The 11,200-nt window shown below is 47.1% G+C and overlaps 1 protein-coding gene and 1 long non-coding RNA gene across 2 annotated transcripts in view; one reads left to right on the top strand and one right to left on the bottom strand.

Annotated features, from left to right (window-relative positions):
* Positions 1 to 11,200, top strand: part of Lrrc1 (leucine rich repeat containing 1) — a 121,209-nt gene that overhangs the window by 1,232 nt on the left and 108,777 nt on the right. The gene's annotated exons all lie outside the window — the stretch shown is intronic.
* Positions 420 to 2,029, bottom strand: LOC143274287 (uncharacterized). Its single transcript, XR_013052827.1, has 2 exons — positions 1,526 to 2,029; positions 420 to 621 (listed from the first exon to the last, which is right to left on the bottom strand). It is a non-coding gene; the product is annotated as an uncharacterized LOC143274287 (long non-coding RNA).

Genomic DNA, 11,200 nt, shown 5'->3' with positions numbered 1-11,200 from the left:
CGCTCTGGTCAGATGTTTCAGTTTGTTGGAACACGGACAGATAACGATCTTCAGCGCTGACAAGAGTTTTTCTCACCATCTCAAGTGATGTTCCTCTTGAATTAACTTTCCTTGGTTCCCATGGCCGCCTCTGTGTAATCACGAAGATTACCCCTCACTAGGATCAGAGCACCCCCCCTCCCCTAATTTAATTCAGTAGGAAAACCATCCAGTTCCCTCAGGCATGTATTATTTTGCAGGCATTTTCAAACACACGGTCTGGTTTTTTAGCTTCGCTATGTTTTACTTAAATAGTAAGCTCACTGCTTTAAGTTGTTTAATTTTTGAAACGTAGCAAATGTTACTTAATGCTTTTCAAGGGATTTGAGATGCAGTTATTAAAAGACTTAGTAAAAAGCTCTTGACTATAAACTTTGCAGTGCTTTCTGTAGTATTTATTTGTGTTTTATTGTGGCATGGGAAGCTTTCTTGGGTTTGGCTTTTCATTCCCTTCTGCAGTTTGTGAGATTTCCTGTAATGCTGGAGAATTTTGCTTGGCATAGGAGATTGAGAGTTTTGGACGTGTATTTCTATAGATGGTCAACGACAACTCAGAAGCTCAGAATGCAGTCTGATGGCATTCTGTAAATACAGTAAATAAACATTTCAAAACCAAAGGATGGCCTTGTTTATTGACAAGTATTGCTCTCACAGCCTTAAGTTGAGGTCCTGTAAAATGGATTTCTCTCTGTCATGTTTCACCCTGACCATTGGGTTTGTACATGCCAGACAGGAACGACCATCTTGAGAGCCTGTTGGTTTCATTCAGCTTTTCCTTGGGCTGGCCATTGTTCATGTTTGAGATCTGCATAGCTCATTACTATTGCTTTCTGTCCCCCCTGGCCCCAAACTCCAACTCCTGTCTCCTCACCACTGTGTTACTACTCTAGATGGAAAGCTTCAAAGGTCCTTAGTGTGGTGGCCATACCAGCCGCATGTTTTATGGCCTACAATTTGGGAGCACAGCCAAAAGGGAGGCCTGCGCCCTCTACCTGGGCAACAGGCTTTGGGATAATGATAGACACCTACGCTCCACTGAAAGGCTGGCAGCCTCTCATTTGCTCCAGCATTTTCATTTACAAATTGAGTCGGGGAATTGCAGTGATTTTTTTCCCAGGGCCCTGCACCTTAGGAGATGCGGTCTCTGGCCTCCCCCATTTACTGAAGTGTCAGACCACTGCAGTCACGCTGAACATGGAGGAGGAGCCTGGCCTCTCCTGTTTCTCACATCCATCAAACCTTGAGCTATTCGGTCCCTCCCCTTTGAGTCATGTGATTTAAACTTGGCCTTGTTAAACATTTATTGAAGTACCATTACTTACTAGTTACTAGGAATCTAGAGATTAAAGAAGCTATGATTCTTACGAGCTGATCACAGCCCTGTGGGGAGGCTGATGACTTAAATACCGATGTTGTGACTGTGGGGTGGGACGCGTACCTCACTTCATCAGCCTGCTCACCAGCCACAGACATGTTGGTCACTTACCTAATCGACCTCAGAAGCGGTTCGGCTCTGTGGTGGCTTCTCAGCAGTGCAGGCGGAGGGTCAGGGCCCTCATCTTGAGCTTGGCTCTGCTTGGGTGGCCGTCATTCCGTCTGTCTGCTGCTTCCTCCTCCACCTGTCCCTGCACCTAGATTCTTTTGGTGTCTGTCCTAAGACAGGCTCACTTTCGCCTCCTCGAAGTGCCTGCGTGCTTTTGTTCTCTCCTGTAAGCAGAGACCCTTACCCTTGTGCCCAGGAGGTCTTGCTCGATAAACAGTTACTCTTCTAGAATTTTCTGTTGTCTCCTCTTTGCCTTTCACTATTCTTTTGTTGATGGCCCAATGAAAGTGTTTCCAGCACTCATCGTTCTTTCTCATACCCTAACTTATTTGTTTTCTAGTTCCAGAGCACTTACCGTGACCTAAGTTCAAACCATTTTATGCTTACGTGTTCCTTGTATGTCTACCGGATGAAATCACTATGTAAGGGCAGGGGTGTCCATGTGAACCTAGGCCACAGTGTGGTACATTGTGGTCCCTCAAGTGCTGTTGCATTAATGACTCCTTGTGTGTTGACATCAGAAGGCTGCCTTACCTTGGCCATTATAATTCCCTTTCCTGTGGCCTGTTGAAACTAGTCAGCCCCTTTCAAAATTACTTGTCTTTCCTTGGAAGGTTTTGTCCTCCATTTCTTCTGCACCATCTCTGACCATCTTTGAAATAATTCTTATACATTGTGAACATTTGCCATGACTATGAGTTCAATTTCAGCACCTTCCGCAAGGGGCTGTCATCCCTGTTTAGAACAAGCTAGCCATGTTTCAGTTGAATCTTCTCTTTGGAAGTGGTTTTTCTCCTTGCAGTTCCATTTCTCAGGGATGGGGCAGCCATTTTTCCTGTTCCCAAGGTCCATGCATTTAACTTTTATAGATCCCCCCCCCCCCATCTTGTCACCACGGTCTGTTGTTTTTTTCTTAAAATGTCATCTTTCCTCTCAGTTTCTCGTACCCACCTCCTTGGTTTCACCTGGGTTCATATTGCTTTTTGGTTATCTTTTACCAAGGCTCTCTGGGTCTTGTCATGAAGGGACAGTGGGGCCCACATGTCGGGATTTTAGATAGTTCAAGACATAATTCTCTGTCTTGGATGCTGTTCTCCAGCCTTAATTCTGCATGTGTTAGAACACTGCTTACTTTATAGCCCAAGTCTGAGGATTGAGATCAGTGGAAATGCAAGATCTTTCTGAATACTGTGGCAGGAACTTATTATTACAGCGTTTCTTAACCCAAGTTTAAAGAATCCCACCCCCCCTTTTGTTAAACCCAAATTAAAGTTTTGATATTATTTTCAGCTATTAAAAAATCACATATCCTGTGATGTTTTGATGGCTTTATAAGTGAGTAATTATTGCCTAGCCTTCTGAGCACTCCTTTTATTGGCTAATGGGGAAAGAGTAGACATGGCTGTGTGAGAGTCAGGTGATGAGAGTCTGCTGTACTTCATCAGAGAAATGCAGAGCAGGAAGGGTACCCGCCTCTGTGGTGTAGTTATTCAGAATTAAAACCCACCTGTACCTGGCTAATATTATTTACTACGTTGTGAGCAACTGGGTATCATCTACAAAGTTATGTAATTGCTCTGTGATATCAAGTTACTGTTGAGGTCTCCTCTCTTGTCTTTATTGGGTTTTTGGAATTGCTCTACTTTATAGTTATGTAAGAAGAGCTAAGGCATAGGGCTGACACACCTGTATACTTAGATGGGTGTATAATAAAAGTAACTCAATTATCCAATGAAAGACCAGTTATACATTTAAGAACGTGAGTGTTTACAGCAAAGAGGATGGAAAGAAGTATTTTCCCTACTGATCCACACACTTATCAAGTTGGGGAAACAGTTCATTTCTCAGACATCCTGTTGTTACTGAACAGTTGAGCACTTAATTGCTTCCTGATTGTTTTCTCTGTCCGTTCACACCTTCCCCATAGACTCCCTCATTCCCTACACTTAGAGGTGAGAAGTTGTCACTCCCCCAGGTTACACAGTATCCGTGACAGAATGATTATAGCCACCCCTTACTTCGTAGTCGCTTCTTCACACAAACCATTTTTCTTAGGCCATATGACAGCCATTATAGCCATTATAATTTCAGGTTTTCAAAAGTAGAAAAAGACTTAAGAAAATGGGAACATGTGGACCCTCCCCCCCACCCCCTCCCCCACCTGTGACCTACCTGGTGGGGGAGAGGCTGGCAGTGGGCACGTTTAGAAGCCGCTATAAGAGGCTGCCAGCGCTTTGAGGAGTTCCATACTTTGGGGGAAACGAGAGAGGTTTTAGAGGAGGTGATTCAGAAGCGGCAAAGAGGAGGGAAGAAGTGCCTTGTGTGTTGTTCCAGGTGTGGAGATTGAGGGGGGTCCCCTGAGTGGTGGAGGCCAGGAGCCGCACTACAGTGGCATTGAACTCCGCCCTGCCGGCAGAGGAGGTTGATGGTGGGCATCTTAGGTACTGTGTAGCTGAGTTTTTGTCTTAGGAAGGTGATTTCTGGGGATAGCGAGGATCGTATTGGGATGGGTCGGGAGCCCTTACGTGGTGTAGCCGGAGGAATGATGGTGTACTTGTAGGAAGAATAGGGACACGGCTCTGTGATTTTCACTCCTGTGGGAGTTCGTAGATTACTGTATCACCTTGTGTCATGCTGACCTGTATTTGGAAGTTTTCCTGTGTCCTGCCCGGTCCTGCAGCTGCTCAGACCCAAGTAAACACACAGAAGCTTATATTATTTACAAACTGTATGGTCTATGGCAGACCTCTTGCTAGCTAGCTCTTATATCTTAAATTAAGCCATAACTATTAATCTATATTATCACCACATGTTCCATGGCTTTACCTGCGTCCCATTACATGTTGCTCCTTGGGCGGCTGGCTTTGATCTCTTCCTTTTCTTCTCTCTTTCTATCTGCTTGTGTTTCCTGCCTGCCTCTAAGCTGCCTTGCCATAGGCCAATGCAGCTTTATTTATCAACCAGACAGAGCAACACATATTCACAGCATACAGAAAGACAATCCCACAGCACTGACCCACTTGGGGTTTGGCTTTCTTTCATTGATATATTTTCATTGAATGTAGGGTGCCTGCTTTCAACTGAAACATTGTGAGTTCTGTATTTAGGCTTTTCCTTGGGAGGAAAATGGCCAGCCAGATGTGCCATGGGTAGGGAGAATTTGTGTATCTTTTTCTATTTTCAGGTAAATGTGGCCATCATGTTTATAAAAGTGTACCCATTGTGCCCATGGTAACTCTGTGGGCTCTATTTTTCTGAGAAACATGAGTACATCTATATATGTATAGATGTGAGTATATCTGTATATGTCATGGACTTTTAATAGACTTGAAATTCAGGGCTTAAGACACTGCTGACTTTATAGAATGTCAGCAGTACCAGTGGTGACAGTCACTAGAAGGGAGGGCTGCAGTGTGATGATGGGCAGCTGAGGAGGGCTGCAGTGTGATGATGGACAGCTGAGGAGGGCTGCAGTGTGATGATGGACAGCTGAGGAGGGCTGCAGTGTGTGATGATGGGCAGCTGAGGAGGTCTGCAGTGTGATGATGATGGGCAGCTGAGGAGGGCTGCAGTGTGCGATTGATGGGCAGCTGAGGAGGGCTGCAGTGTGAGCTGAGGAGGGCTGCAGTGTGTGATGATGGGCAGCTGAGGAGGGCTGCAGTGTGAGCTGAGGAGGGCTGCAGTGTGTGATGATGGGCAGCTGAGGAGGGCTGCAGTGTGTGATGATGGGCAGCTGAGGAGGGCTGCAGTGTGTGGTGATGGGCAGCTGAGGAAGTCTGCAGTGTGATGATGGGCAGCTGAGGAGGTCTGCAGTATGATGATGGACAGCTGAGGAGGTCTGCAGTATGATGATGGACAGCTGAGGAGGGCTTCAGTGTGAGATGATGGGCAGCTGAGGAGGTCTGCAGTGTGATGATGATGGGCAGCTGAGGAGGGCTGCAGTGTGTGATGATGGGCAGCTGAGGAGGGCTGCAGTGTGTGATGATGGGCAGGTGAGGAGGGCTGCAGTGTGTGAAATGGGCAGCTGAGGAGGGCTGCAGTGTGGTGATGTGCAGCTGAGGAGGGCTGCAGTGTGTGATGATGGGCAGCTGAGGAGGGCTGCAGTGTGAGTTGAGGAGGGCTGCAGTGTGAGCTGAGGAGGGCTGCAGTGTCTGGTGATGTGCAGCTGAGGAGGGCTGCAGTGTGTGGTGATGTGCAGCTGAGGAGGGCTGCAGTGTGTGGTGATGTGCAGCTGAGGAGGGCTGCAGTGTGTGATGATGGGCAGCTGAGGAGGGCTGCAGTGTGATGATGTGCAGCTGAGGAGGGCTGCAGTGTGATGACGGGCAGGTGAGGAGGGCTGCAGTGTGTGATGATGGGCAGCTGAGGAGGGCTGCAGTGTGTGAAAATGGGCAGCTGAGGAGGGCTGCAGTGTGTGATGATGGGCAGCTGAGGAGGGCTGCAGTGTGTGATGATGGGCAGCTGAGGAGGGCTGCAGTGTGTGATGATGGGCAGCTGAGGAGGGCTGCAGTGTGGTGATGGGCAGCTGAGGAGGGCTGCAGTCGACTTTCTCATTGTGTTCATGGAGGTCAAGGGCAAGTTTGACAGTTGTAGGCCCCATTCCAAGTGCAGGGCTAGAAGAAGTATGCTTGTCTTCTGCCTCAAGAGCTGCATGAAGAAGGGTGATGAAATCATGGGTCAGGCCTTGGTAAGTGCACAGAAGGATCTTCTGGATGTCCATTAACTCTCTCTTAGGTGTAATTTAGTGGACAGGCCTGGTAATTTACTGTTGCATGTGCCATTTTAGAAGATCTAATGGTGTGTGTGTGTGTGTGTGTGTGTGTGTGTGTGTGTGTGTGTGTGTGTGTGTAGTTTAAAATACCCTGGTGTCCTTGAAGGAAGTTTGCCCCGATCATTGTTTAAGAGCTTAGTTATGAAGGTAAAATTTCTAGACACTAGAGATTCGACACATTTGGGGGTGGGGTGGATGTATTTTTGTTTGTAGGAACCTCAAGGAATGGGTTTGCCTCATTTGGCTGAGAGGAGGTTTTATACCTAATTATGGAGTAATCTAGATGATTTTTTGATGGTTTGGCTAGATGGGACTCCTGCGGCCCTTTTTTGCCACAGTTCACACCCGCTTCTTTGGAAAACATAATTAACTTAAACTTGGGGTGGAGGGTAAGGGCTCCCGCTTAGATGGGCAGTTGTGAGGGCCAGATGTGGTTTCCAGACCATCAGGATGTGACGTGAGTTCAGGCTGTTTGGCTTGATTCGAAAATGCTGGCTGCACACCTCTGTCTCCAAGCTGTTACTATGGCTGAGCGTAGGCTGTGCTGTCAACTTGTTTTGCTTTTCTGATAAGATTGGTGTGTGTTAGATGCTTGAAATAACTTAAAAAAAAAGAAGAAGAAACCCATGTCTCTCGTATCACCCATTAGCTGTTTTATTTTTCTTTAAAAATACTTTTAGAGAATGAATAATGACAGCTAAGTTTTGGAGCACAGGGTGGTATTGCAGTGCATGCTTACATCGTAGAATGATGAATACGGACTCGTCAGCACACCTGTTGACTCACTTCTTCATCACTTCCTTATGGTGAAAACCCTCCCCTTTCTTGTATGGGTGTTCTGCTTTTGTGGATATCTGTACCATGGTCGTGAACCAACATTTGGGTGCTGGAAATTAAACCCAGGTCTCCTGGAAGAGCAGCAAGTGTTTTTAACCACTGAGCCACCTCTCTAGCCCCAAACGTCCACTCTTTTTTTTTTTTTTTTTTTTTTTGGTTTTTCAAGACAGGGTTTCTCTGCGTGGCTTTGCGCCTTTCCTGGAGCTCACTTGGTAGTCCAGGCTGGCCTCGAACTCACAGAGATCCGCCTGACTCTGCCTCCCGAGTGCTGGGATTAAAGGCGTGCGCCGCCACCACCGCCCGGCACCAAACGTCCACTCTTAAAACAAGGTATTCTTGCCTTGTCACAGCAGTATGCCTATAAGGCCAGTACCGGGGAGGCTGGGCTAGGAGGCTTGGGAGTTTAAGCCTAGCCTGTGTTACACAGAAAGGCAGTGTATTAAAAAACAACAACACCAAAAAGAAAAAGAGGAAGAAGAAAGAAAATCACAGATTTTTTTTTTCTCTTCCTACGTGTCCGTGTATTATCATTTAAACAGAAAGGACTCCTCCTCCATGACTGGCTTCACTGGGCCCTTTTCTGCTTTCACACTGTATCTTGGGCATCTTCCATGTCAGTATGTATTATAGGTTAACGTCGATGTAGCTTTCAGTTGAACTTTACATCATCATCTTAAAAAACTGTTCTCCTACTGTTAGGTATTTAAATTGTTTCTCATTCTTTTCAGTGATGAACCATGCTGGTTTAAATGTGCTGGTATAGATGATATTGTATGCTTGGGCAAATATGTCTTTAAAATGAATTATTTAAGGAATAATTACTGGATGAAACAGTGTGTACTTGCAGTTTCTCTCCCAGCTCGAGAGTCTTTTTCTTCCAGAAGAGCCCTTGGGTAGGCTCTGGTCAGGTTGGTCAGATCTGTGGGAGACTAGCATGTAATGCTTGTCTTTAAGGAGCCAGAAGTCTGTACTTAGTCCCATGGTGGTGGAGACCAAGTATTGCTGTGTGACTTCAGAAGAGTTCATGGCTCTGGCTTTCTCAGCATCTGAGCTCAGGGGACAGATAGCTGACTTTTGCAAGGTGACACAATACTGTGTTAGGAGAAAAGATAGTCTGAGTTGACACAGTTCTGTTCCCAGAGCGAGGTGACAGCAGTATGGAGGTTGTCTGGCAGCACAAAGCTGGAGTATCCACTTGGTGTGATGACTGTATGAGTCAGCCCGCCCGGCTCTCCCTTCCACTGTGGTCTCTGTGTAGCCCTGAATTTCTGACTTGAAAGTATGCATGGCACTTCTGAGATTGTTGAAGTTGTGAAACTTCACATAAACAACTTTATCTGTGCTGAACCTGGGCTTCAGCTTGATCATGGTTGGAAAGAAAGGACTGATAGTCACCACCCCATAAAGCTGTGGGAAGATGAACTGTGTTAACACCTCTACAATATGGAGAACAGCGGCTGGCAGACAGGAAAAGACAGTGCAGTGTTAGCCTTATCGATGTTGATTGGTTAGTATTAGAAGCCCAAAGACCTTCATTGTTCCCGTCGTCTTTGAATCCTTTCTCAATACTTCATCAGAGTGATCTCAGACACAGCTGTAAAGAGTGGTGTCTCCAGAGCGGTCTCCCTGGACTTGCAGGGGACGTTTGGCAACATTCTTGTCAGCTGCTTTCTCCTGCCCCTTTTGCAACTTGTACCTGTGCTGCATACTGGCTAGCTGCTGCCCTGAGTCACTAATGCACGGCACGCACCGTTTGATGACTGTGAGCCTCCACGTCAGTGACTGATCTGTGCTGCTACCCCCCCCACTGCTCCTGATCCTCCGGGACAGAGGTCGGGAGAAGCCTTTTTCTGGGTCGCCTTCTTTCTCCTCTGTGGACTGTGGAATCCACTGATGCTGCTCTTGACTGGGAACATCCCTTTTTCCTTCAAAGCAGATGGTGGAAGACACCCGCCACCCCCGCCGCCCCTCTTGTTTGCTTCTGCTGCTTGTGGAAGCAAGACGTCAACCACATGCTTGGAAGATGTTCTCGAGGAAGTTTTGGGGGAGTGAGTGAAGTTGAAGATGGGACTCGTGGAGTGGAGAGCTAGCTGGGTGGGTAAAGGAAAGTACTCAGCACCCAAGCCTGACAGTGGTGGCATGCACAGCTCTAATCCTAGTGAACCCCTGTCAGGAGACGGGAGGTGGGAGCAGGGGAATCTCGGGACGCTCGCTGGCCAGCTAGCCTGGCTCACACAGCAGTAGGAAATAGCAAGACCTTGTTTCAAACAGGACTGCAGGCAAGGGCTGACACTTGGAGGTTGTCCTCTGATCTCGGTCACTCCCGTCTCTGTGTCTGCGTCTCTCTGTCTCTCACATACACAGTGGGTTTCGGTTATACCTGTAGAAGAGAGACCGAAGGTTATACCAAGAAGCTTGGCTGTCAGCAGTGCCTGCTGTGTGTATGGGTCCATGATGATGGAGGAAAAGCCGCGCTGGTCAGGGGACGACTCGAGGTCCTTGTCATTGCTCAGTTCTCTTCTATGAACGGTGGAGGGTGTGGACGTTGTGTGGTCCTTTTGTGTTCTGATTTCCTCAGAAGCTGATTCACAAGTTGATACCCCAGGAAGAGCTTTGGGAGAGCAGTGCCATAGTTGCACACATGCTTCAGGAGCCGCTTAGTGAGTTAGTGGAACCACAAATCTAGGCTTAATTATTATGGTCAAGGATTTGATAATCAGGCAAAGCTTTTCCAAATGAGTATCTTTCTGTGGTCAGATGCTGATTCCCAGAGTCAATTAAGGAAGAAAGATCAGGAGATTTTTTTCTCCCCCTGGTTAACACGTATACCTCCACACACATGTGCGCCTGCGCATCTCTCCCCAGCCCACACAGTCATTTTGAATACCGAATGCTTCTTATCTGTCAGCTGTTTGTCTTTTCTCAGCTTTTAAAGCTGCAAGGAACTGGGGAATTTGGCTAAGGCTTTTTGTGTCTTTAGTAAATTAGCTCAAGCAAGCCAGAGGTGGTGGTACTCCCTGAGGTTGGCTTGATAGCCAAGAGAATACATTTGGGAACTGTGGCTCAGTGCCAGATCATTGGGAATGTCAATGGGTCAGGGTCAGCCCAAGATGGTTTTAACCTGTAGCTCTGTGCTCCTGAGGATAAGATCAGCTCTGACAGGATGTTGGTGCCTGGCTGGCTTCAGAGGCATCCCAGCTCAGGAGTGGGGCGAGGATAGGCCTTCCCTGCTTTCTCACAGGCCCTCTGGCACCATCCCTTCTTCCCTCCAGGTATTCACGGAGTACAAGGCCTTGCGTCAGGCTTTGTTCCTTCCAGCAGGGCAGATAGAATCTGTGTTTCTGTAACCCCAGGTAAACCAGATAAGCAAGTACAAACCTCTGATTTAAAAAAAAAAATATGCAAGGACAGAGGGTGGATATGAAGGGACGGGGAAATGAGTGGGATGGAGATGCATGATGTGAAAGGCATAGAGAGTAAATAAAAAGAAAGTTTAAAAAAAGCTGCAAAATGGGAATGCAGCAGAGAGTAAGTCTTTGGAAGTTTCTGTTTCTCCCAAGGCCCCTTCAGGAAAATGACTTTTGTCCTAAGGCATGAACTCCAGTGCAGCAGAGGGACCGGTGAAGGCCTGAGGATGAGCTTGGTGCTGTAGCGTCTCGGCATGGCATGGGGTAGCAGTGGGAAATCAAGGTGACGGGTTCACTTGTCGTCCTTTGGTGTATGGCATGAGGTAAGTGTGAGATCTTGCTGATGGACAGAGGACTAGATAAGTGAATGTCGCTGTATAGGAACCGATGAGTGTCTGAGTCATGGTGGGAGTTGTAAAGAGACCTAGCATTAAGAAGGGGATTAAGCCTGGTGATGGGAATTACAATGATATTGAATGTGTTCTGGGTGCTGCGCCTGTCTATTCTGAGATCTTCCTGTGATTAACACATTTCATGCTCATAAAACCCACGTCGTCCTCGTTTCACGGAAGTAGCTCTTTCTTACAGATGAGGGAGGACTCTGGG

Source organism: Peromyscus maniculatus, chromosome 7, assembly GCF_049852395.1.
Source record: "Peromyscus maniculatus bairdii isolate BWxNUB_F1_BW_parent chromosome 7, HU_Pman_BW_mat_3.1, whole genome shotgun sequence".
Classification (NCBI taxonomy): Eukaryota; Metazoa; Chordata; class Mammalia; order Rodentia; family Cricetidae; genus Peromyscus; species Peromyscus maniculatus.
The sequence above is the reverse complement of the archived record's forward strand: the minus strand, read 5'-3'. Positions and strand labels throughout refer to the sequence as shown.